This window comes from Phyllobates terribilis, unplaced genomic scaffold (assembly GCF_046119375.1).
Source record: "Phyllobates terribilis strain yellow unplaced genomic scaffold, ASM4611937v1 Scaffold_351__1_contigs__length_1975267, whole genome shotgun sequence".
Classification (NCBI taxonomy): domain Eukaryota; kingdom Metazoa; phylum Chordata; class Amphibia; order Anura; family Dendrobatidae; genus Phyllobates; species Phyllobates terribilis.
Genome location: NW_027363111.1, coordinates 1,454,259 through 1,470,682, shown reverse-complemented (window position 1 = coordinate 1,470,682; position 16,424 = coordinate 1,454,259).

Below are 16,424 nucleotides of genomic sequence, written 5' to 3'. Positions count from 1 at the left end.
GTCACCTGAGAGCCAGGGAATCCTGCCCCTTATTTGGTGTAATTTAGCCGCTCTCAGGCAGAGTGGAAAACCAGGGGAGGAGTCCTGAGGAGATAATTTGCATATTCCCACTGCATTTTGGGGTAAGTGAAGAGTCTCCGCGAACTCAAAGAACACTGGATTTTGGCTGCTGGAGCTGAAAAGAGCACATCGGTAAACCAGGGAAGGAGTCCTGAGGAGATAATTTGCATATTCCCACTGCATTTTGGGGTAAGTGAAGAGTCTCCGCGAGCTCAAAAAACACTGGATTTTGGCTGTTGGAGCTGAAAAGAGGACATCGGTAGCTTTTTTTTTAAGCTTTTTTCACTGTTTTCAGAACATTAACAATAAGAACATGGAAGAGTCCAGGAGCCATTTGGTGAGCTGCATATCCTGCTACATGTTCACAGACTTGCCAGTGGAAAAGCCAAACTTCACATGCCAGAAATGCAAGCTTGTGTGCCTGTTGGAGGAAAAGTTGCGAAATCTAGAAGAGAGGTTAACTACCTTGAAAATCATTAAGGAAGGTGAAGAGTTCTTAGACAGAGCAGAATTATCTCTTCATGATTCAGAAAGAGAAGAAATTCGAACTGCACCTGACGAAACAGAGGAATGGAAGCATGTGACCCACAGAAGCAGGAGGATCGAGAGGCAGTCAGCACCCATACTGCTCAGGAACCAGTACCAGGCTCTCACGCAGGAGAACCATGAAGAAATACAGCAAAATAAGACTTTGCCAGCAATGAATAACCTTGTAAGCCCTCAGAATCCTCCTGGATGGAGAAAGAAGAATGTTGTGAAGAAAAAACGGAGAGTGGTGGTCATGGGGGATTCCCTGTTAAGAGGAACAGAGGCCGCTATCTGCAGACCAGACATAACCTCAAGAGAAATGTGCTGTCTTCCAGGAGCAAAAATTAAAGATGTGTCTGACAGGATATCAAGACCCTTCAGACCTACAGATCACTACCCATTCCTGCTAATACATGTGGGGACAAATGACACCGCAAGAAAGGACCTGGAAACCATCTGCAGTGACTTTGAAGACTTAGGCAAGAAAGTGAAAGAATTGGGAGCGCAGGTGGTCTTCTCATCCATCCTCCCAGTGGATGGCCATGGAACAATGAGGTGGAATAAGATTCTACAGGTGAACAACTGGCTACGTCGATGGTGCCGTCAACAAGAATTTGGATTTCTGGATCACGGAATGAATTACCTATACGATGGACTACTTGCTAGAGATGGGGTGCACCTTACGAAGACTGGAAAACATGTATTTGGAAGTCGCCTTGCTACACTCATCAGGAGAGCTTTAAACTAGAACAATGTGGGAAGGGAAGCAAAAGGCCAGAAAAAGCCATACAGCTGACAAATACTATTGAGATCTCTGCTACTGGAAGTGGAAAAGAAGAACAAAGACAAAAAAATCTAAATAATAAAAATATGGGAGGAAGAGAAACCAATCACGAACTAAAATGTTTTTATACAAATGCACAAAGCATGGGCAACAAACAAGGAGAATTGGAACTACTAATGCAGGAAAAGGAATATGATGTCATTGGAATCACTGAAACTTGGTGGGACGATACACATGATTGGAATAAAAGGCTAAAAGGATACAACTTATTTGCAAGAAACAGACTTGATAAACGAGGAGGAGGTGTTGCATTGTATGTTAGAAAAGCGTATATCTGCACAGAGATTGAAGCTTCAGAGACTGGGAGTTCTGTGGAAACTGTTTGGGTAAGAATACAAGGAGAGAACAACGGAAAGGACACCATTGTAGGCATTTACTACAGGCCACCTGGGCAAGCTGAAGATATGGATGAACTCTTTCTGTATCAAATGACCAAGTTCTCCAAAAAATATGACGTAGTGGTCATGGGAGATTTCAACTATCCAGACATTTGTTGGGAATCTCTCTCAAGTAAAACTAACAGGTCAAGCAAATTCTTATCCTCTCTTGCTGACAACTTTATCTTCCAAAAGGTAGGGGAGAAAACAAGGGGATCTGCTACTTTGGATCTAATCCTTATTAACAGGGAGGAAATGGTTGAGGAGGTAAAGGTGGCTGGGACCCTAGGAGGCAGCGATCATGCTATTATAGAATTTTGGATAACTAGAGGAGGAAGACATGTGAAGACTCAAACTTCAAGGTTAGATTTTAGAAAGGCAGATTTTAAGAGACTCAGAAAGAGAATAGGAGGGATCCAATGGCTGGATGTCCTTAAGGACAAAAATGTCCAGGAAGGATGGGAAATTTTTAAAAATGAGATTCTCAAAGCACAATCGTTAACAATCCCGAAAAGTAGGAAGAATGGGAAGCATTTAAGGAAACCAGGATCGATGAACACAGAACTTAAACACATGCTAAAAAGAAAGAAAGAAATGTTTATTAAATGGAAAGAGGGAGGCATATCTAAAGAAGATTATAATGCAGTCTGCAGATCCTGCAGGGCACGTATCAGGTTAGCTAAAGCTGACAATGAATTAAGGCTTGCAAGAGATGTCAAAAGCAATAAAAAAGGATTTTGGGGGTATGTCAAAAGTAAAAGAAAAGTCAAAGATGCTATAGGATTTTTACAGGATGAAAATGGAGAAATAGTAAGAGAGGATGTTGAGAAGGCCGAACTTTTTAATTCCTATTTTGCATCTGTTTTCTCTCAGAAAGAAAATGTAACATCAACTGATCTTCACTGTCCTTTTAAAGGAATAGAGGAATTCAAGTTATCTGTAAACAGAAAGATTGTGAAGGAATATTTAGCTAACATAAATGAGTTCAAGTCTCCAGGTCCAGATGAATTACACCCCAGAGTACTGAAGGAGATCGTAGAAGAAATTTTAGAACCACTCTCCATAATCTTTGAAAATTCTTGGAGAACAAGAGAAGTCCCAGAAGACTGGAGAAGAGCAAATGTTGTTCCTATCTTCAAAAAGGGGAAGAAGGTGGACCCAGGGAACTATAGGCCGGTGAGTCTGACTTCTATACCAGGAAAGATCTTTGAACAAATTATTAAACAACATGTATGTAAGTACCTGGATAAGAATGAAGTGATTAAACAGAGTCAGCATGGGTTTGTAACTAACAAGTCATGTCAGACTAACTTAATTTCCTTCTATGACAGAATCACTGACTGGGTGGATCAGGGAAATGCTGTAGATATAGTATATCTTGACTTCAGCAAAGCATTTGACAAAGTATCTCACACCATCCTTATTGAAAAAATGACCAAGTATGCAATGGACCAGGCAACTGTTAGGTGAATTCATAACTGGCTTAGTGATCGGACTCAAAGGGTGGTTGTAAATGGCTTCACATCCAGCTGGATGAATGTCTCAAGTGGGGTACCACAGGGCTCCATCCTGGGACCTGTATTGTTCAACATCTTTATCAATGATTTAGATGAAGGAATTGAGGGTAAACTGATTAAATTTGCTGATGATACAAAGCTAAGAGGGATAGCTAATACTAGAGAAGAGAGAGAGAGGATTCAAAAAGACCTAAATAAACTGGAGCAGTGGGCAGCAACCAACAGAATGGTTTTTAACAGGGAAAAATGCAAAGTACTACATCTGGGCAATAAAAATGAAAAAAGCATATACAGAATGGGAGGAATAGTGCTAAGCAACAGTACATGTGAAAAAGACTTAGGTATACTAATAGATCATAGACTGAACATGAGTCAACAGTGTGATGCAGCAGCAAAAAAGGCAAATACAATTCTGGGATGTATTAACAGAAGCATACAGTCTAGATCACGTGAAGTCATTATCGGTCTTTACTCCTCTTTGGTCAGACCTCATCTGGAATACTGTGTACAGTTTTGGGCACCACATTTTAAAAAAGACATAGACAAACTGGAGCAAGTTCAGAGAAGAGCGACCAGAATGGTGACTGGTCTGCAAACCATGTCCTATGAGGAACGGTTGCAGGATTTGGGAATGTTTAGCTTGCAAAAAAGAAGACTGAGAGGAGACTTAATAGCTGTCTACAAATATGTCAAGGGCTGTCACATTGTAGAAGGATCATCTTTATTCTCATTTGCACAAGGAAAGACTAGAAGCAATGGGATGAAACTGAATGGGAGGAGACACAGATTAGATAGTAGAAAAAACTTTTTGACAGTGAGGGTGATCAATGAATGTTACAGGCGGCCAAGAGAGGTGGTGAGTTCCCCTTCAATGGACGTCTTCAAACAGAGGCTGGACAGACATCTGTCTGAGATGATTTAGTGAATCCTGCTTTGAACAGGGGGTTGGACCAGATGACCCAGGAGGTCCCTTCCAACTCTACCATTCTATGATTCTATTTTAGTCCCATTTCTGGGATTTCACCTGAGAGCCTAGGAATACTTCACCTTATTTGGTGTAATTTGGCCGCTCTCAGGCAGGGTGGATGTATTTTAGTCCCATTTCTGGGATTTCAGCTGAGAGACAGGGAATCCTTCACCTTATTTGGTGTAATTTGGCCGCTCTCAGGCAGAGTGGATGTATTTTAGTTCCATTTCTGGGATTTCACCTGAGAGCCAGGGAATCCTGCACCTTATTTGGTGTAATTTGGCCTCTCTCAGGCACAGTAGATGTATTTTAGTCCCATTTCTGGGATTTCACCTGAGAGCCAGGGAATCCTGCACAATATTTGGCATAATTTGGCCACTCTCAGCAGAGTGGATGTATTTTATTCCATTTCTGGGATTTCACCTGAGAGCCAGGGAATCCTGCACCTTATTTGGTGTAATTTGGCCGCTCTCAGCAGAGTGGATGTATTTTATTCCATTTCTAGGATTTCACCTGAGATCCAGGGAATCCTGCACCTTATTTGGTGTAATTTGGCAGCTCTCAGGCAGAGCAGATGTATTTTAGTCCCATTTCTGGGATGTCACCTGAAAGCCAGGGAATCCTGCATCTTATTTGGTGTAATTTTGCCACTCTCAGGCAGAGTGGATGTATTTTAGTCCCATATCTGGGATGTCACCTGAAAGCCAGGGAATCCTGCACCTTATTTGGTGCAATTTGGCCGCTTTCAGGCAGAGTGAATGTATTTTTGTCCCATTTCTGGGATGTCACCTGAAAGCCAGGGAATCCTGCACCTTATTTGGTGTAATTTTGCCGCTCTCAGGCAGAGTGGATGTATTTTAGTCCCATTTCTGGGATGTCACCTGAGAGCCAGGGAATCCTGCACCTTATTTGGTGTAATTTGGCCACTCTCAGGCAGAGAAGATGTATTTTAGTCCCATTTCTGGGATGTCATCTGAGAGCCAGGGAATCCTGCCCCTTATTTGGTGTAATTTGGCAACTCTCAGGCAGAGTGGATGTATTTTAGTTCCATTTCTGGGACTTCAGCCTGAGAGCCAGGAAATCCTGCTCCTTTTTTGGTGTAATTTGACCGCTCTCAGGCAGAGTGGATGTATTTTAGTCCATTTCTGGGATTTCACCTGAGAGCCAGGGAATCCTGCTCCTTTTTTGGTGTAATTTGACCGCTCTCAGGCAGAGTGGATGTATTTTAGTCCAATTCTGGGATTTCACCTGAGAGCCAGGGAATTCTGCTCCTTATTTGGTGTAATTTGACCGCTCTCAGGCAGAGTGGATGTATTTTAGTCCCATTTCTAGGATTTCACCTGAGAGCCAGGGAATCCTGCACCTTATTTGGTGTAATTTGGCCGCTCTCAGGCAGAGTGGATGTATTTTAGTCCATTTCTGGAATGTCACCTGAGAGCCAGGGAATCCTGCCCCTTATTTGGTGTAATTTGGCCTCTCTCAAGAACAGTAGATGTATTTTAGTCCATTTCTGGAATGTCACCTGAGAGCCAGGGAATCCTGACCCTTATTTGGTGTAATTTGGCCGCTCTCAAGGAAGAGTGGATGTATTTTAGTCCCATTTCTGGGATTTCACCTGAGAGCCTGGTAATCCTGCACATTATTTGGCATAATTTGGCCGCTCTAAAGGAAGAGTGGATGTATTTTATTCCATTTCTGGGATTTCACCTGAGAGCCAGGGAACCCTGCCCCTTATTTGGTGTAATTTGGCCGCTCTCAGGCAGAGTGGATGTATTTTAGTCCCATTTCTGGGATTTCACCTGAGAGCCAGGGAATCCTGCACCTTATTTGGTGTAACTTTGCCACTCTCAGGCAGAGTGGATGTATTTTAGTCCCATTTCTGGGATTTCACCTTAGAGCCAGGGAATCCTGCCCCTTATTTGGTGTAATTTAGCCACTCTCAGGCAGAGTGGATGTATTTTATTCCATTTCTGGGATTTCACCTGAGAGCCAGGGAATCCTGGACCTTATTTGGTGTTATTTGGCCGCTCTTCGGCAGAGTGGATGTATTTTAGTTCCATTGCTGGGATATCACCTGAAAGCCATGGAATCCTGCACCTTATTTGGTGCAATTTAGCCACTCTCAGGCAGAGTGGATGTATTTTAGTCCCATTTATGGGATGTCATCTGAAAGCCATGGAATACTGCACCTTATTTGGTGTAATTTGGCCGCTCTCAGGCAGAGTGGATGTATTTTTGTCCCATTTCTGGGATGTCACCTGAGAGCCAGGGAATCCTGCACCTTATTCGGTGTCATTTTGCCGATCTCAGGCAGAGTGGATGTATTTTCTTCCCATTTCTGGGATTTCACCTGAGAGCCAGGGAATCCTACACCTTATTTGGTGTAATTTGGCCGCTCTCAGGCAGAGTGGATGTATTTTAGTCCCATTTCTGGGATTTCACCTGAGAGTCAGAGAATTCTGTACCTTATTTGGTGTAATTTGGCCACTCTCAGGCAGAGTGGATGTATTTTAGTCCCATTTCTGGGATTTCACCTGAGAGCCAGGGAATCCTGCCCATTATTTGGTGTAATTTGGCTGCTCTCAGGCAGAGTGGATGTATTTTAGTCCCATTTCTGGGATTTCACCTGAGAGCCAGAGAATTCTGCACCTTATTTGGTGTAATTTGGCCGCTCTCAGGCAGAGTGGATGTATTTTATTCCATTTCTGGGATTTCACCTGAGAGCCAGGGAATCCTGCCCCTTGTTTGGTGTAATTTGGCCACTCTCAGGCAGAGTGGATGTATTTTTGTCCCATTTCTGGGATGTCACCTGAAAGCCAGGGAATCCAGACCCTTATTTGGTGTAACTTTGCCACTCTCAGGCAGAGTGGATGTATTTTAGTCCCATTTCTGGGATTTCACCTGAGAGCAAGGGAATCCTGCCCATTATTTGGTGTAATTTGGCTGCTCTCAGGCAGAGTGGATGTATTTTAGTCCCATTTCTGGGACTTCACCTGAGAGCCAGGGAATCCGGCCCCTTATTTGGTGTAATTTGGCCGCTCTCAGGCCGAGTGGATGTATTTTAGTCCCATTTCTGGGATTTCACCTGAGAGCCAGGGAATCCTGCACCTTATTTGGTGTAATTTGGCCGCTCTCTGGCAGAGCAGATGTATTTTAGTCCCATTTCTGGGACTTCACCTGAGAGCCAGGGAATCCTGCACCTTATTTGGTTAATTTGGCCGCTCTCAGGCAGAGTGGATGTATTTTAGTCCCATTTGTGGGATTTCACCTGAGAGCCAGGGAATCCTGCCCATTATTTGGTGTAATTTGGCTGCTCTCAGGCAGAGTGGATGTATTTTAGTCACATTTCTGGGATTTCACCTGAGAGCCAGGGAATCCAGCCCCTTATTTGGTGTAATTTGGCCGCTCTTCGGCAGAGTGGATGTATTTTTTTCCATTTCTGGGATTTCACCTGAGAGCCAGGGAATCCTGCACCTTATTTGGTGTAATTTGGCCACTCTCAGGTAGAGTGGATGTATTTTAGTTCCATTTATGGGACTTCAGACTGAGAGCCAGAGAATCCTGTCCCTTATTTGGTGTAATTTGGCCACTCTCAGGCCGAGTGGATGTATTTTAGTCCCATTTCTGGGATTTCACCTGAGAGCCAGGGAATCCTGCACCTTATTTTGTGTAATTTGGCCGCTCTCAGGCAGAGTGGATGTATTTTAGTCCCATTTCTTGGATTTCACCTGAGAGCCAAGGAATCCTGCCCCTTATTTGGTGTAATTTGGCCGCTCTCTGGCAGAGCAGATGTATTTTAGTCCCATTTCTGGGATTTCACCTGAGAGCCAGGGAATCCTGCTCCTTATTTGGTGTAATTTGGCCACTCTCAGGCAGAGTGGATGTATTTTAGTCCCATTTCTGGGATTTCACCTGAGAGCCAGGGAATCCTGCTCCTTATTTGATGTAATTTGGCCGCTGTTAGGCAGAGTGGATGTATTTTAGTCCCATTTCTGGGACTTCAGCCTGAGAGCCAGGGAATCCTGCCCCTTATTTGGCGTAATTTAGCCGCTCTCAGGCAGAGTGGATGTATTTTAGTCCCATTTCTGGGATTTCACCTGAGAGCCAGGGAATCCTGCACCTTATTTGGTATAATTTGGCCGCTCTCAGGCAGAGTGGATGTATTTTAGTCCCATTTCTAGGATTTCACCTGAGAGCCAGGGAATCCTGCCCCTTATTTGGCATAATTTAGCCGCTCTCAGGCAGAGTGGATGTATTTTAGTCCCATTTCTGGGATTTCACCTGAGAGCCAGGGAATCCTGCCCCTTATTTGGTGGAATTTGGCCGCTCTCAGGCAGTGCAAATGTATTTTAGTCCCATTTCTGGGATGTCACCTGAGAGCCAGGGAATCCTGCTCCTTATTTGATGTAATTTGGCCGCTGTCAGGCAGAGTGGATGTATTTTAGTCCCATTTCTGGGATGTCACCTGAGAGCCAGGGAATCCTGCCCCTTATTTGGTGTAATTTGGCCGCTCTCAGTCATAGTGATGGTATTTTAGTCCCATTTCTGGGATTTCACCTGAGAGCCAGGGAATCCTGCCCCTTATTTGGTGTAATTTGGCCTCTCTCAGGAACAGTAGATGTATTTTAGTCCCATTTCTGGGATTTCACCTGAGAGCCAGGGAATCCTGCACCTTATTTGGTGTAATTTGGCTGCTCTCAGGCAGACTGGATGTATTTTAGTCCCATTTCTAGGATTTCACCTGAGAGCCAGGGAATCCTGCCCCTTATTTGGCATAATTTAGCCGCTCTCAGGCAGAGTGGATGTATTTTAGTCCCATTTCTGGGATTTCACCTGAGAGCCAGGGAATCCTGCCCCTTATTTGGTGGAATTTGGCCGCTCTCAGGCAGTGCAAATGTATTTTAGTCCCATTTCTGGGATGTCACCTGAGAGCCAGGGAATCCTGCTCCTTATTTGATGTAATTTGGCCGCTGTCAGGCAGAGTGGATGTATTTTAGTCCCATTTCTGGGATGTCACCTGAGAGCCAGGGAATCCTGCCCCTTATTTGGTGTAATTTGGCCGCTCTCAGTCATAGTGATGGTATTTTAGTCCCATTTCTGGGATTTCACCTGAGAGCCAGGGAATCCTGCCCCTTATTTGGTGTAATTTGGCCTCTCTCAGGAACAGTAGATGTATTTTAGTCCCATTTCTGGGATTTCACCTGAGAGCCAGGGAATCCTGCACCTTATTTGGTGTAATTTGTCTGCTCTCAGGCAGAGTGGATGTATTTTGATCCATTTCTGGGATGTCACCTGAGAGCCTGGGAATCCTGCCCCTTATTTGGTGTAATTTGGCCGCTCTCAGGCAGAGTGGATGTATTTTTGTCCCATTTCTGTGATTTCACCTGAGAGCCAGTGAATCCTGCCCCTTATTTGGTGTAATTTGGCCGCTCTCAGGCAGAGTGGATGTATTTTCGTCCCATTTCGGGGATGTCACCTGAGAGCCAGGGAATCCTACACCTTATTTGGTGTAATTTGGCCGGTCTCAGGCAGAGTGGATGTATTTTAGTCCCATTTCTGGGATTTCACCTGAGAGCCAGGGAATCCTGCCCCTTATTTGGTGTAATTTGGCCACTCTCAGGCAGAGTGGATGTATTTTTGTCCCATTTCTGTGATTTCACCTGAGAGCCAGTGAATCCTGCCCCTTATTTGGTGTAATTTGGCCGCTCTCAGGCAGAGTGGATGTATTTTCGTCCCATTTCGGGGATGTCACCTGAGAGCCAGGGAATCCTGCACCTTATTTGTTGTAATTTGGCCGCTCTCAGGCAGAGTGGATGTATTTTAGTCCCATTCCTGGGATTTCACCTGAGAGCCAGGTAATCCTGCACCTTATTTGGTGTAATTTGGCCGCTCTCAGGCAGAGTGGATGTATTTTAGTCCCATTTCTGGGATTTCACCTGAGAGCCAAGGAATCCTGCACCTTATTTGGTGTAATTTGGCCGCTCTCAGGCAGAGTGGATGTATTTTAGTCCCATTCCTGGGATTTCTCCTGAGAGCCAGGTAATCCTGCCCCTTATTTGTTGTAATTTGGCCGCTCTCAGGCAGAGTGGATGTATTTTAGTCCCATTCGTGGGATTTCACCTGAGAGCCAGTGAATCCTGCCCCTTATTTGTTGTAATTTGGCCGCTCTCAGGCAGAGTGGATGTATTTTAGTCCCATTCCTGGGATTTCACCTGAGAACCAGGTAATCCTGCACCTTATTTGGTGTAATTTGGCCACTCTCAGGCAGAGTGGATGTATTTTATTCCATTTCTGGGATGTCACCTGAGAGCCAGGGAATCCTGCACCTTATTTGGTGTAATTTGGCCGCTCTCAGGCAGAGTGGATGTATTTTAGTCCCATTTGTGTGATTTCACCTGAGAGCCAGGGAATCCTGCCCCTTATTTGGTGTAATTTGGCCACTCTCAGGCAGAGTGAATGTATTTTAGTCCCATTTCTTTGATTTCACCTGAGAGCCAGGGAATCCTTCACCTTATTTGGTGTAATTTGGTCGCTGTCAGGCAGAGTGGATGTATTTTAGTCCATTTCTGGGATTTCACCTGAGAGCCATGAATCCTGCACCTTATTTGGTGTAATTTGGCGCCTCTCAGGCAGAGTGGATGTATTTTAGTCCATTTCTGGGATATCACCTGAGAGCCAGGGAATCCTGTCCCTTATTTGGCATAATTTGGCCGCTCTCAGGCAGACTAGATGTATTTTAGTCCCATTTCTGCGATGTCAACTGAGAGCCAGGGAATCCTGCCCCTTATTTGGTGTAATTTGGCCGCTCTCAGGCATAGTGATGGTATTTTGGTCCCAGTTCTGGGATTTCACCTGAGAGCCAAGGAATCCTGCACATTATTTGGTGTAATTTGGCCGCTCTCAGGCAGAGTGGATGTATTTTAGTCCCATTTCTGGGATTTCACCTGAGAGCCAGGGAATCCTGCCCCTTATTTGGTGTAATTTTGCCGCTCTCAGGCAGAGTGGATGTATTTTAGTCCCATTTCTTGGATTTCACCTGAGAGCCAGGGAATCCTGCACCTTATTTGGTGTAATTTGGCAGCTGTCAGGCAGAATGGATGTATTTTAGTCCAATTTCTGGGATTTCACCTTAGAGCCAGGGAATCCTGCCCCTTATTTGGTGTAATTTGGCTGCTCTCAGGCAGAGTTGATGTATTTTAGTCCCATTTGTGTGATTTCACCTGAGAGCCAGGGAATCCTGCCCCTTATTTGGTGTAATTTGGCCACTCTCAGGCAGAGTGGATGTATTTTAGTCCAATTTCTGGGATTTCACCTGAGAGCCAGGGAATCCTGCACCTTATTTGGTGTAATTTGGCCGCTCTCAGGAAGAGTGGATGTATTTTAGTCCCATTCCTGGGATTTCACCTGAGAGCCAGGTAATCCTGCACCTTATTTGGTGTAATTTGACCGCTCTCAGGCAGAGTGGATGTATTTTAGTCCCATTTCTGGGATTTCACCTGAGAGCCAAGGAATCCTGCACCTTATTTGGTGTAATTTGGCCGCTCTCAGGCAGAGTGGATGTATTTTAGTCCCATTTCTGGGATGTCACCTGAGAGCCAGGGAATCCTGCCCCTTATTTGGTGTAATTTGGCTGCTCTCAGGCAGAGTGGATGTATTTTAGTCCCATTTCTTGGATTTCACCTGAGAGCCAGGGAATCCTGCACCTTATTTGGTGTAATTTGGCAGCTGTCAGGCAGAATGGATGTATTTTAGTCCAATTTCTGGGATTTCACCTTAGAGCCAGGGAATCCTGCCCCTTATTTGGTGTAATTTGGCTGCTCTCAGGCAGAGTGGATGTATTTTAGTCTCATTTGTGTGATTTCACCTGAGAGCCAGGGAATCCTGCCCCTTATTTGGTGTAATTTGGCCACTCTCAGGCAGAGTGAATGTATTTTAGTCCCATTTCTGGGATTTCACCTGAGAGCCAGGGAATCCTTCACCTTATTTGGTGTAATTTGGTCGCTGTCAGGCAGAGTGGATGTATTTTAGTCCATTTCTGGGATTTCACCTGAGAGCCAGGAATCCTGCACCTTATTTGGTGTAATTTGGCGCCTCTCAGGCAGAGTGGATGTATTTTAGTCCATTTCTGGGATATCACCTGAGAGCCAGGGAATCCTGTCCCTTATTTGGCATAATTTGGCCGCTCTCAGGCAGACTAGATGTATTTTAGTCCCATTTCTGCGATGTCAACTGAGAGCCAGGGAATCCTGCCCCTTATTTGGTGTAATTTGGCCGCTCTCAGGCATAGTGATGGTATTTTGGTCCCAGTTCTGGGATTTCACCTGAGAGCCAAGGAATCCTGCACATTATTTGGTGTAATTTGGCCGCTCTCAGGCAGAGTGGATGTATTTTAGTCCCATTTCTGGGATTTCACCTGAGAGCCAGGGAATCCTGCCCCTTATTTGGTGTAATTTTGCCGCTCTCAGGCAGAGTGGATGTATTTTAGTCCCATTTCTTGGATTTCACCTGAGAGCCAGGGAATCCTGCACCTTATTTGGTGTAATTTGGCAGCTGTCAGGCAGAATGGATGTATTTTAGTCCAATTTCTGGGATTTCACCTTAGAGCCAGGGAATCCTGCCCCTTATTTGGTGTAATTTGGCTGCTCTCAGGCAGAGTGGATGTATTTTAGTCCCATTTGTTGATTTCACCTGAGAGCCAGGGAATCCTGCCCCTTATTTGGTGTAATTTGGCCACTCTCAGGCAGAGTGGATGTATTTTAGTCCAATTTCTGGGATTTCACCATAGAGCCAGGGAATCCTGCACCTTATTTGGTGTAATTTGGCCGCTCTCAGGAAGAGTGGATGTATTTTAGTCCCATTTGTGGGATTTCACCTGAGAGCCAGGGAATCCTGCCCCTTATTTGGTGTAATTTGGCTGCTCTCAGGCAGAGTGGATGTATTTTAGTCCCATTTGTGGGATTTCACCTGAGAGCCTGGGAATCCTGCCCTTTATTTGGTGTAATTTGGCCGCTCTCAGGCAGAGTGGATGTATTTTAGTCCAATTTCTGGGATTTCACCTGAGAGCCAGGGAATCCTGCCCCTTATTTGGTGTAATTTGGCCGCTCTCATTCAGAATGGATGTATTTTAGTCCATTTCTGGGATTTCACCTGAGAGCCAGGGAATCCTGCACCTTATTTGGTGTAATTTGGCCGCTCTCAGGCAGAGTAGATGTATTTTAGTCCAATTTCTGGGATTTCACCTGAGAGCCAGGGAATCCTGCCCCTTATTTGGTGTAATTTGGCCGCTCTCATTCAGAATGGATGTATTTTAGTCCATTTCTGGGATTTCACCTGAGAGCCAGGGAATCCTGCACCTTATTTGGTGTAATTTGGCCGCTCTCAGGCAGAGTAGATGTATTTTAGTCCAATTTCTGGGATTTCACCTGAGAGCCAGGGAATCCTGCCCCTTATTTGGTGTAATTTGGCCACTCTCAGGCAGAGTGGATGTATTTTTGTCCCATTTCTGGGATTTCACCTGAGAGCCAGGGAATCCTGCACCTTATTTGGTGTAATTTGGCCGCTCTCAGGCAGTGCAAATGTATTTTAGTCCCATTTCTGGGATGTCACCTGAGAGCCAGGGAATCCTGCTCCTTATTTGATGTAATTTGGCCGCTGTCAGGCAGAGTGGATGTATTTTAGTCCCATTTCTGGGATGTCACCTGAGAGCCAGGGAATCCTGCCCCTTATTTGGTGTAATTTGGCCGCTCTCAGTCATAGTGATGGTATTTTAGTCCCATTTCTGGGATTTCACCTGAGAGCCAGGGAATCCTGCCCCTTATTTGGTGTAATTTGGCCTCTCTCAGGAACAGTAGATGTATTTTAGTCCCATTTCTGGGATTTCACCTGAGAGCCAGGGAATCCTGCACCTTATTTGGTGTAATTTGGCTGCTCTCAGGCAGAGTGGATGTATTTTAGTCCCATTTCTAGGATTTCACCTGAGAGCCAGGGAATCCTGCCCCTTATTTGGCATAATTTAGCCGCTCTCAGGCAGAGTGGATGTATTTTAGTCCCATTTCTGGGATTTCACCTGAGAGCCAGGGAATCCTGCCCCTTATTTGGTGGAATTTGGCCGCTCTCAGGCAGTGCAAATGTATTTTAGTCCCATTTCTGGGATGTCACCTGAGAGCCAGGGAATCCTGCTCCTTATTTGATGTAATTTGGCCGCTGTCAGGCAGAGTGGATGTATTTTAGTCCCATTTCTGGGATGTCACCTGAGAGCCAGGGAATCCTGCCCCTTATTTGGTGTAATTTGGCCGCTCTCAGTCATAGTGATGGTATTTTAGTCCCATTTCTGGGATTTCACCTGAGAGCCAGGGAATCCTGCCCCTTATTTGGTGTAATTTGGCCTCTCTCAGGAACAGTAGATGTATTTTAGTCCCATTTCTGGGATTTCACCTGAGAGCCAGGGAATCCTGCACCTTATTTGGTGTAATTTGGCTGCTCTCAGGCAGAGTGGATGTATTTTGATCCATTTCTGGGATGTCACCTGAGAGCCTGGGAATCCTGCCCCTTATTTGGTGTAATTTGGCCGCTCTCAGGCAGAGTGGATGTATTTTTGTCCCATTTCTGTGATTTCACCTGAGAGCCAGTGAATCCTGCCCCTTATTTGGTGTAATTTGGCCGCTCTCAGGCAGAGTGGATGTATTTTAGTCCCATTTCGGGGATGTCACCTGAGAGCCAGGGAATCCTACACCTTATTTGGTGTAATTTGGCCGGTCTCAGGCAGAGTGGATGTATTTTAGTCCCATTTCTGGGATTTCACCTGAGAGCCAGGGAATCCTGCCCCTTATTTGGTGTAATTTGGCCACTCTCAGGCAGAGTGGATGTATTTTTGTCCCATTTCTGTGATTTCACCTGAGAGCCAGTGAATCCTGCCCCTTATTTGGTGTAATTTGGCCGCTCTCAGGCAGAGTGGATGTATTTTCGTCCCATTTCGGGGATGTCACCTGAGAGCCAGGGAATCCTGCCCCTTATTTGTTGTAATTTGGCCGCTCTCAGGCAGAGTGGATGTATTTTAGTCCCATTCCTGGGATTTCACCTGAGAGCCAGGTAATCCTGCACCTTATTTGGTGTAATTTGGCCGCTCTCAGGCAGAGTGGATGTATTTTAGTCCCATTTCTGGGATTTCTCCTGAGAGCCAAGGAATCCTGCACCTTATTTGGTGTAATTTGGCCGCTCTCAGGCAGAGTGGATGTATTTTAGTCCCATTTCTGGGATGTCACCTGAGAGCCAGGGAATCCTGCCCCTTATTTGGTGTAATTTGGCTGCTCTCAGGCAGAGTGGATGTATTTTAGTCCCATTTCTTGGATTTCACCTGAGAGCCAGGGAATCCTGCACCTTATTTGGTGTAATTTGGCAGCTGTCAGGCAGAATGGATGTATTTTAGTCCAATTTCTGGGATTTCACCTTAGAGCCAGGGAATCCTGCCCCTTATTTGGTGTAATTTGGCTGCTCTCAGGCAGAGTGGATGTATTTTAGTCCCATTTGTGTGATTTCACCTGAGAGCCAGGGAATCCTGCCCCTTATTTGGTGTAATTTGGCCACTCTCAGGCAGAGTGAATGTATTTTAGTCCCATTTCTGGGATTTCACCTGAGAGCCAGGGAATCCTTCACCTTATTTGGTGTAATTTGGTCGCTGTCAGGCAGAGTGGATGTCTTTTAGTCCATTTCTGGGATTTCACCTGAGAGCCAGGAATCCTGCACCTTATTTGGTGTAATTTGGCGCCTCTCAGGCAGAGTGGATGTATTTTAGTCCATTTCTGGGATATCACCTGAGAGCCAGGGAATCCTGTCCCTTATTTGGCATAATTTGGCCGCTCTCAGGCAGACTAGATGTATTTTAGTCCCATTTCTGCGATGTCAACTGAGAGCCAGGGAATCCTGCCCCTTATTTGGTGTAATTTGGCCGCTCTCAGGCATAGTGGATGTATTTTAGTCCCATTTCTGGGATGTCACCTGAGAGCCAGGGAATCCTGCCCCTTATTTGGTGTAATTTGGCTGCTCTCAGGCAGAGTGGATGTATTTTAGTCCCATTTCTTGGATTTCACCTGAGAGCCAGGGAATCCTGCCCCTTATTTGGTGTAATTTGGCCG